This window comes from Corylus avellana, chromosome ca1 (assembly GCF_901000735.1).
Source record: "Corylus avellana chromosome ca1, CavTom2PMs-1.0".
Classification (NCBI taxonomy): Eukaryota; Viridiplantae; Streptophyta; class Magnoliopsida; order Fagales; family Betulaceae; genus Corylus; species Corylus avellana.
In genome coordinates this window covers 19,311,436-19,322,374 of record NC_081541.1, presented here as the reverse complement: position 1 = coordinate 19,322,374, position 10,939 = coordinate 19,311,436, and positions in this window count along the sequence as shown.

Genomic DNA, 10,939 nt, shown 5'->3' with positions numbered 1-10,939 from the left:
GATGAGGAGGCGGACGGTGATAATCAAAATGTAAATGCAGAGAGAACAATAATACAAGTTAGTGGAATGGGAGAATGCTATGGTGATGAGGTTAATGATGATGATGCATAATCAAACATGGCACGAAGTGACATTCTTGTATCCCCTCCCAGAAGTGATGAGGAGAATGAGGTTGATTCTCTTGCCACATGTGTAACTAAGCGACCAGAGTTTCAACAAACTGACATGTACAACCCACAGTTGAGTAATAGACAGAGATTTCCCTCAATCAAAGTCTTTAGAGAAGCTATTAGAGAGAACAATTTAAGAAATGAGAAGGATATAAGGTTTAAAAAGAATTACATGGCCAAATGTATTGTGGTATGTAGGGATCCAGGTTGTAGGTATCGGGTTTACAGTTGTAAATGTAAAGATGAGGAGTCATTTGAAATTAGATCAATACAGGCCAAACACACTTGTACAAGGAAGCATAGGAATTCGACTGTGAAATCATCCTGGATTGCTGATAAACTGATTGACAAGTTTAGAGCACAACTTAACATGCTGTTGAAGGCAATTCTTGGGGAAGTCAAAGATAAGTGGGGTGTTGATGTTAATAATTGGCAAATGTATAGGGCTAGAAGAATTGCAAAGGAAATGATTCAGGGCAAAGAAAAGCTTCAATACTATAGGCTTTGAGATTATTGTGAGACAATTAGACAAACGAACCGAGGTAGTTGTGTGATGATGAAGGTTGATAGACCTTTTCCTGACCATCCAGCATGTTTCCATAGGCTGTATTTCTCTTTTGTTGTCATGAAGAAAGGTTTTTGATCTGGTTATAGGCCTATCATTGGGTTAGATGGATGTTTTTTGAATGGGACTTATAAGGGACAACTTTTGCCTGCCATTTCGAGGGATGGCAATAATAATATGTACCCAGTGGCACTTGCAGTTGTTAAGGCAGAAACCAAAGACAGTTGAATATGGTTTCTTGAGACTTTGCTATCAGATCTTGGCATCTCCCCTGCACAAGGATGGACATTTATTTCTGATCGTCAAAAGGTAATATATTTTAAGTTCATTATGTTTCTTTGTTTTTGTTTTTTGTTGTTTTCATCAAAAGATAACCAATTTTTTGTTTATTATTGTGACAGACTGTAGGGGCTGCAACCAGCTTTTGATGTGGTGCTTCCCGGGGGTGACCACGGTTTTGTGTAAGGCATTTGTATGCGAACTACAGAGACGTGGGTCATCGTGGTCTTGCATTTTGGGACAAGTTATGGGTTGCGACTGCAACATACACTGAAGCTAAATTCCATAAGGAAATGGATGAATTGAAGCTTATAAGCCAAGATGCATACAACTATTTGTCAAAGATTGACCCAAGCTCATGGTCCAAGGCTTGGTTCAATACATTCCCCAAGTGTGATCTACTTGTGAACAACCTGTGCGAGTGCTTCAATGCTTACATTAAGGAGGCGTGTGACCTGCCCATCATATCCATGCTGGAGATGATAAGGAAGAAGTTGATGAAGAGATATCAAACAAAGAGGGATGGCATCTGCACCATGACTGGTAGGCTTTGTCCAAGGGTTGTTGCAAACTTTGATGAAATTGGACAGGTTGCTGGGCATTGCTACAGCACATATGCTGGGGTTGGGTTATATGAAGTGACACACAATAACAAGCAGTATGTTGTAAATTTGTTGAGGAGAACTGGTGGCTGTAGACAATGGGACTTGACAGGAATGCCATGTGCACATGCAATGTCTACAATTTGGTTTTTTAATGCAAACCCCGAAGATTATGTAGATGATTGGTATACTGTTGAGATGTATAAAAAAGCATATGATGAAATTGTTTATCCAATGCCTGGAGATGACTAATGGGTGAAGACAAACTACGACCATATGGACCCTCCCCTACGTAGAATACAACCAAGGAGGCCTAGAAAATTAAGGACAAGGGGTCCGGAAGAGCTTGTTAATCAATACCGTGTGAGGAATGGTGGAGTTAGGATGAGATGCACTAAATGCAGAGGGATTGGACACAATAGCAGAATATGTCCACATAATAGAAGAAAGGCAGTGAATTACAGGGGAGAAAGCAGTAGTGCAAGACAACATGGGGTGAGCTACTTCTGGAGCTTTTTCATGTTTTTTTTTTTTGGTTATAATATGTTAATGTGTAACAATTTTGTTATCATAGGTACAAGATGGTAGTGGTACAAGTTTACATGGTCAAATCCCAACTCCCCAGCCAACCACTGATGCTGAAACAGTAAGTTCCAAACTGTTAATATGTCATTACTCATTGCCATAACTTCTTTACATTCGATTTACCAGGTTTACATCATCTTTGCAGATTTCACAAGCTACTAATGCATCAACCAGAAGGGTCTATTCAACCAATTGGATCTTCTCAGCCTCCTCAACCACAATTGGGGCTAACTACTCCATGTACATCAACGCCTTCCAGAAGAGGTAAAGCTATTGTACCAACCGTGGATAAGGGAATTGAAGTAATGGAGGCTAACAAGAAAAAAAGGAAGAAGCCGGATTGGCAAAAATATTAGATCCAAAGAAAGGGATTGTAAGAGCAACAATTTGTCATGTTCGATGTGTAATATAAATGGTTAATGGAAGACACATTTACCTTGTGAAAGCAACAATTGGTTATTTTGAATGTGTTTTTGTTAACTTGTGTTATTGAGATATTAACTTGTGTTTTTGTTGACCTTTATGGAAGAGCTGGTCTCATTGAGGAGGCTTGCGTTTTGGTCAAGAGAGATATAAAAGTCTTTAAACTACATGGATCCAGCTTCGATGCGGTAGTGAAAACTACCGCATATATGCTGTTAAGATTTTGGACGGCTCAGATTTAATCCATGCCTTTTTAATTCAAAAACTCACGCCGTATATTTTTTTTCTTTTTTCTGTAAAACAAAATAAAACATCTATTTCCAATCAAAGTAAAAACAATAGGAGTACACAAAACAAAACATGTTTAAATTTAGATTCAAACACAACCTCCTGCCTCTCTTCTTCAGACAATGGAGAAAGATGTCCAAAGGAAGATGTATGCCCATGAGCTTTCAAATTTAGTAACCAGACCAGTGAGAGAGAAAAAATTTCCAACAACATTTGGCATGAATCGTGTTCTAAGTGCCAAAAGGCAGTAAAGAACAGTCTTTATATATATATATATATATATATCATCGCATAATAAAAATCTCACAAATATAAGGGAGGGAGAGACTAGAAGAATAAGACATGTTTTGCTCTATCTTTGATTGGAAACCACAGAATGCCAACAATTCCCATTGCAAATCAAAGGAGACGTTTCCAGTAGCAAATAGAGGTTTGCTTTGTTTGATGGAAGAAAATATCACGAAATAAAAGAGACGTTTGTTGTTTGGTCAAACGGCGTGAGTTTTTGAGTTAAAAAGGCATAGATTAAATCTGAGCCGTCCAAAATCTTAACAGCATATATGTGGTAGTTTTCACTACAATCCCATAACATATATTTATTTTCTTTCTCATATGCCTTTTAATTGTGTTTTATTTTTTTTTTCCTGTTTGAAAAATAGATAACAAATCCAAATTCAATCTATACAATCCCATAATATATATTTTGAATCAAAAATTTATTCAAATACAATCTCAATTGCTCCCAATAAATTACAATTCCTCGCAAAATACAATTCTTATAATTACATTCAAAACTCTCACTCTAAAACCAAACTTCAAAATACAAGCCACTCTCACTATAAAACCAAACCTCATATGCCTTTTAATTGCTGCATCTTTTTTTGATTTCTGCAATCATCAAACCAAAAGGATCAAAGCAAGAAACTAAATTAGTATAGGCATAAATCGTTTGTTCAGAAGTTTGGTACTCTTTTTATATTCCATAAGTTGAGCCAAACACAAAACGGCATTACATTTCCTTTTTCTTGTTCGCTGCTACCTGTATTGTGTTATTAAGGCAACAAAATATGAAGAAATGAGCCTTGGCTTAGAATGCTTATTTCCTTGACATAATTTTTGTTTTGTTTTTATTTCCTTGTTTTTGTCTAAGTCGATAGAAGTTCAAAAAAATAAATAAAAAGAAGAATATAGTATTGTTTCTGTGAGTCTTGACAGCAATTTTTTGTTCTAATTTCCTTGTTTTTGTCTAAGTCGATAGAAGTTGAGTAATGCTACGGAATAGCAAAATATGGGTAAATAATATGGATTTCTCTGGTTTAATCCAACTCGAGTTAAATCAGCCTAATAAAAATAAAAAAATTTAAACCAAAACCGCGTGCTTTTAGTTTTAGACTAAGAAATTTAAGAAAAACTCTATTTCGTCGGAAGATAATACCTAGAAAAGATGAACTAATCAATAAACATATAAATGAACTATCTGGTTCTAACATAGCTCTGATGGATCCCACAAAATCAACTATTTACTCTTTGATCTATGAGTTTGACTATAAACTGTCAATTACTTTTTGTTTATCAAACTGAAAGAAGTTCTTACCATCAATTTTGTAGGAGACTATTAGAAGATAAAATCTGATCAAGTCAAGCATATCCAAGCAAGTCAATAATCCCATGATTTCCTCCTCCATGATCTATGGGATGCGTTCCCTTCATATGCCTATATATTGTTCTCTAACATTCAAATTACCGAATCTAATGTAGACAAAAATGTAGTCTTATATTTTGTCTTTGTGTTCTTTTCTTTCTTCCCTTTTTCTTCTTTCTTCATAAACTTTCTTCCCCTTTCTCTATATTTTACATGGTATAGTCAGCTGATAATTGAAGATCAACCCAACAACCAGATTCTAAGGAGCTATTACGGCTGTGTGAGACAACCGGACTTCAAGAGAAAACAATGTCACCTATCACAGGAAACATGGGGCCTCAATCCTCCTTAATTCAAGGCTTATTTCCTGGGTGTACAGCTGCTACCTAGTTGTACGTCCTCCTATATATATTGAACTAAGTCTGAATGCTAAGCAAGACATTACAACCAAAACTCTCTTGGTGTCTTCAATCTAATATATACCACTGCACCAAAAAGGCTCATTACTGGATATATATATATATATATTGCAAATCACAATTGGTTTTGGAATATATATATTTTCAAATATATTCCCATATCAATATCCTCTCCAATCTCTCCCATAGCATTATGGCTGAAGATTTGAGGTTTTCGGCCATCCCCCAAAAATCACCAAATCAAAACTCCTCTCGAAACCCAATTGGTTTGACAGCCCAGAACATTTCAATTCAACCACAAAACCTCCAAAATCAAACCCCAAAATTTGCAATCAATTAATCAACTACAACTGAACAAGAACACCTAATCAACCTTTCAATCACCGAAACAAATACCCAAATTGATTTTAGCTTCATCAACCACAATCACCCGAAATCAATATGAAACAGAGACCGAAATAACGAATCTAAATCACAATACATGTCAATATAAGACCCACAAATAAATAAGTACCAAATCACAAAACACATCAAATGAAACCCTATCTTCTTCCAAAACAAACCGAGAGATGAGAGATAGAAATACAAAGAGGGAAAAACGAAAACAAAAACAGAGAGATGAGAGATAGAAATACAGAGAGAGGGTGAGAGATGAGAGATAGAAGAGACGGATAGAGAGATACCTGGAATCGAGAGACTGAACGGCCGCGATTCACAAATAAACCCTAAGAAACTTATTTCGAAAACCCCTAATTTTGAAAACCATCGTTGACGAGCTATGAGCCGGAGAGGAGAACGTTTTGAGCTGGAAGTGATGAACTGGAATATAGAAGATGAAGAAAACGAAGTGAGAAACAGTATGGACGGAAGTACGATATGTTGTCGTGCAATAGATTCTTTTGAAAGCAAAACGACAACGTTTAGTCGGATTTGTTTTTAATTTGATTTTTTTAAAAAAAATTGTATTTTAGTAACTTAACCTCAACAAAACGACATCGTTTTGCATTTCCCATCCATTTTGACGGTGTTAACTAACGGAGTGGTCAAATTGTAACTAGTTCGTAGTTTGGGGGCTACTTTATTACATTTTGAACATTGGGGGGCTAAATTACAAATAGCTAGTAGTTTAGGGGGTATTTTATATTTTTTCCTTTATATATATATATATATATACACATTGAAGAAGTAATAACTTTCTATGTGATTTTTTTAATTTTATTTTTTTAAAAATAAATGTCTTTTTCTTCGGAATAATGATCATTTAAAAAAAAATGATTTTTTTAAAAAAAAATACCAAAAAAAAAAGGACCAGTATGTTATTACTTTAGGAAATTTTTTTATTTTTTATTTTATTTTTTTTTTAAAAAAAGACCACATGAGAGAAAAATTTGGTCAAAGTTGTGTCTCTATCATTTCTCTTATTTTAACATAATTTGGATATTTTGTTAGTGTTTTTCTTATAAAAAAAAAAAAATTATTGGCAGGTACCATTTGATTTTTTTTTTAATATATAAGTTACCATTTTGAATTTGAGGAAAGTTTTTAATAAATCCCTGAGTCAACGCGTGAAAACAAAAAAGATCATGAATTTTTTTTTGAATTTTTAGTCCCTAAATCAATCGAAAAATGTCATAAGCCATTTCGTTACATTTTCTTCAAAATTTCTAACATCTATCATTCAATCTCAAAACTCATTGTTTTGTCACATCAGCTTTTTTCCACATCACTTTAAAATAGTAATTTAATTAAAAAATCAAATCTAAATAAAAAAATAAAAATTGAAGGGGTGGCCAACAGTGGGGCTACCACCCCTGGCCACCCCAACACTCATAGGGTAGCTTTGCGGCTGCCCCATGTGGGTTTGGGGTGGCCGCAAGCCACCCTGTTGGGAGGTTAGGGGTGGCCGCAAGCCTCCCCAATGGGTGTTAGGGTGGCTTGCGACCACCCCATAGGGGATTGTTGGGCAATGGCAAGTAACAGCGATCCACGCTCCACCAGGAGGCCACGCTCGTTATAGAGGAGAGCGTATCGGCGCTTTGCCTTGACAACCTGAAACCGAGTGTTGTCGAAGAGCAAGTCAAGATCGTCATCTATCTTCGTATTGGCCTAAGTGTCAAAGTTGGTGTGCTCTGAGGTGTGAGTCAGGGAAGACTCCTCCATCGAGTTATCCTGCTCCATCTCCAAGGCCTCTTGGGCGTCGATTTGAGCCCTCCGCCATGTGCAGGGTCAGGAAGATGAATAGGCTACGCTAGCCTTGGTGCGTGCCATAGCCCAAATCTAGGAAATCACTATATGAAGATTCACAGTTACAGACTAGACGATACTCACTCCTTAGAAGACCTCTAGATTTAGTAAGAACAACAAGCTTACCAACTTGTCTCCATCGTGACCACCTTCATGCAGCGCATCTCCTTATCGACCATTCGGTAGACTTCTTTGCGATTGAGTGATGTGTATGGTGTGGTATGAAATCAAAAACAAAAACCCCAAGTGGTGGAAAGCTTCAAGGTTTTTAGGAATTCCACTTGGTACAAACACCGGTGAAGGGCATCACTTCTAAGAGTGATAATAGCAACCCTTTGTTCATCAGGAACCTCCAAACTCAGAAGAGCATAAATGGAAATTGAGAAGTTCAAAGAGTTCTGCAGAAAATGAGACAGGTATTTATAGATTTGAAATTTTACTTATTTCCGTCTTAACGTAGATTTTTTTCCGTTCTAACGGGAAGGCCAAAATCTGTATTTTGAGCCATTCCCGTCATAATGGAAGTTAATCCTCGTTAGAACGCAAAGAGTAAAAAGTATATCTAAATACCCAACACGAGCACGTCATAACACATCCTCAAACGAGAAAACAGTAGCTTCAACTTTGTTCTTGTCACATGTCCCGTTCTGACGAGGAAACAGTAACCGCCCGTTACATGTCCCATCCTAACGAGGTTCCTGACGAGGAACCAGTAGCTTCTCATTACATGTACCGTTCTGACGAGGTTCCTGACGAGGAATCAGTAGCCTCCCGTTACATGTCTTGTTCTGACGCGACTTTTGATGGGGAAACAAAAACTTCCTGTTAAATGTCCCGTTCTGACGGCGCTCCTGACGGGAAACCAGAGAGCACTCCTTCAGTCTCGTTCTTACGCCACATCCAACGAAGAAGGCAAAGAACTCTAACAAACATTCAATCCTCACCCTGACACTTGGGGAAGAATGGGAAAATACAAACAAATGTTTTGATCATTAAATAAGGCCAAATTAAACCTAACAAAAATCATTATTGGTTTTGTAAGAAAATGGGTACAAGAATTAGTCCAAGTTTTTTGTATTACAAGAAAGCAGTAGTAAGAACATGAAGGATACGGGAATGACCAAGAAATTATCTTGATGATGGCAAAACTCCACCAAGGCTTCCTCCTTCTCCTTCAAAATCACTTCTCACTTCTAGGGTCAGGGTTTTTGGGTGTGAGGAGGGGCTGAGGGTCGAAGGGAGGGGTTTATATAGGGAAGCGGGCATGCTCTCCTGAAAAGATGGATAATAGGTTAAAATTACTTTTCAGAGTTGTCAGCAAACATTCGAGTACCATGGGGCGAACGCTCGCGTACTATTACCCAATGGATAAATGGGTTCTAGCGTACGTTTGGATATTACCCCTAGCTCAAAGATTGGTCAGCGAACGCTCGTGGCGGTCCCCTAGCATACGCTCGCACTTAGGTCAAAAGCGTACGTTTGGGTGGTCCCCTAACATACGTTCAGTCAGGGAGTGGGTGTCTTGGGTTTTGTTTAAAAGGGTTTATGGAGTTGGGCTACTCATAAGGGGTTTGGGCCTTTGGGTTATAAACCTATGTTTTATGAAAATGTTTTGCCACTTTTTAGTAAATTATTAGTATTTTAAAACTTGGTGTTTTATCGGGGTATTACAGCAATGTGAGGGAAGCAACCAACAACTATACTTAGAGATCAATCTGCTGCAATGGCCAAAGCAATAGGCGGGGTATTTCCCAAATCACATAATTGTTTATGTGTATGGCATATTTATCAAAATGTTGCCAAGCATCCGAGTCACGTATTTCACTCATCAAAGCAATTTGCAAATGATTTTAATAATTGTGTATATGATTATGAAGAAGAAGAGGAATGGCTACTTGCATAGGATAATATGGTTAAAAAGTCTTACACTTAGGTATAATTCTAGCAATGGACTATTAAGATATTTTACCTTGTTTTAAAATACAATAATTAATTTATGACTCCATTAATGTATTTTGGCTCATGTTAATAATTAAATACAGTATATATAGGTTTCCTCCGTAGGCATAGATTTCCTCCAACAAGAGCATCGTAATGTCAAACAAGACTTCCAATTGTTAGATAACTTGACTCAGGTATAATTCTAGCAATTGATTATCTAGATATATTACCTTGTTTTAAAATACAAAAAATAATTTATGACTTCATTAGTGTATTTTGGTTTATGTTAATAATTACATACTGTTATATATAGGATTTAGTTGTGGGCATAAATTTTCTCTAACAAGAGCATGGTAATGTCGAACAAGACTTCCAATTGTTGGATAACTTGACTCAGGTATAATTAGATTACTTTACAATATTATTATATTACTTTAGTATTGAGTTTTGTGAACTTTTTATATTTTATATGACAGTTAAATGATGATGCAAAGATTTATTTTTACTTCATGATTTAGTTTTTTTTTTTTTCCTTATATCTGTAGGATCCAAAGAGAGCCTCGAGAAGTGCCAAAAGGAATCCTTAGATAGATATGATGAAACTATAAAGAGAAATCTATATTGAAGTTGGTGCATGTGACCAAAGGCACATATAGACCACTAAAAATGCATGATCTATAACGCAGGAATGTCATTTTCCTATTTTTGGAGCGGTGTTATTTCTTTTTGTATTAAAAAAGTTCATTTTCTTACTCTCATTATTGGTGACGATATACTTTGGACCATCTTAACAAAGTCAGTTTGTTTTTAAATACAAACCTAGCCAAAAATGTTTCATTTTCTTACTCTCATGTATCACAAAGGCAATTTTCTCGAGTTGTGCTTTAAACAGATTTTTGGTGCAATAAAATAAAAGCTTTCGGGACAAAAAATGACATTCTTGGTCTATCAAGTTTGATTAACTAAGTTGTGGTTATCAACAAGCTCAACAATTAGGATGGATATTTGAGAAGTATAGAACAAAGTATGCGGTGTAAAATGTTTTCACCCTACTGATCTAGTAAGTTTGTATGTGTGTGTGTGTGTGTGTGTGTGTGTACAAACTATAAAGAACAACAAATAGAGTGTACCAGCTATACTAACAGTTTGTACATAGAGGCTGATACCTATTACAAATAGAATTTGATAACTACTACTTCTAAGAGTTATGGTCAGCTATGTATTTGAGATAGAGTAAATATATTATACATTCTTATCTCTATCTATTTCTTATCATCTGGTTCATGATCACAGATATGATTACAATCTGTTTGAATATGTGACTCTTTGGATAAGATATCACATGCGTTAATAAGAAGTTACATATAGAATTTGAATTACGTTATCCAAAACAGATTGTTTCATTGAATGTTAATTGAGTTGTATAATTGCAGGATTGTAGTTATGCATTAAAATTCAAAATGCTACAAGATAAGCTATACACATCAGAACTCTCCAGCAAATAAACTGAAACATCAAGTCTCTGAAGCTTCTTGGAAACAACTTCTCATCTATGGACATTCTGCAAATGATCTATTAATTCAACGTCAGCAGCTATCTATCTCATCCCACCAGGAAATTATAATAAATCGGGAATCATGACAATAGCAAGTCTTTGAAGCCAATTTGCTTATTTGTATCAAAAGTGTCAACCTACATACACATCTTATGTTGCATCTCATACAACTGGTGTAGCAGATCATGCAACAAATAATGCTAATCAATTAGCAGATCATGAACTC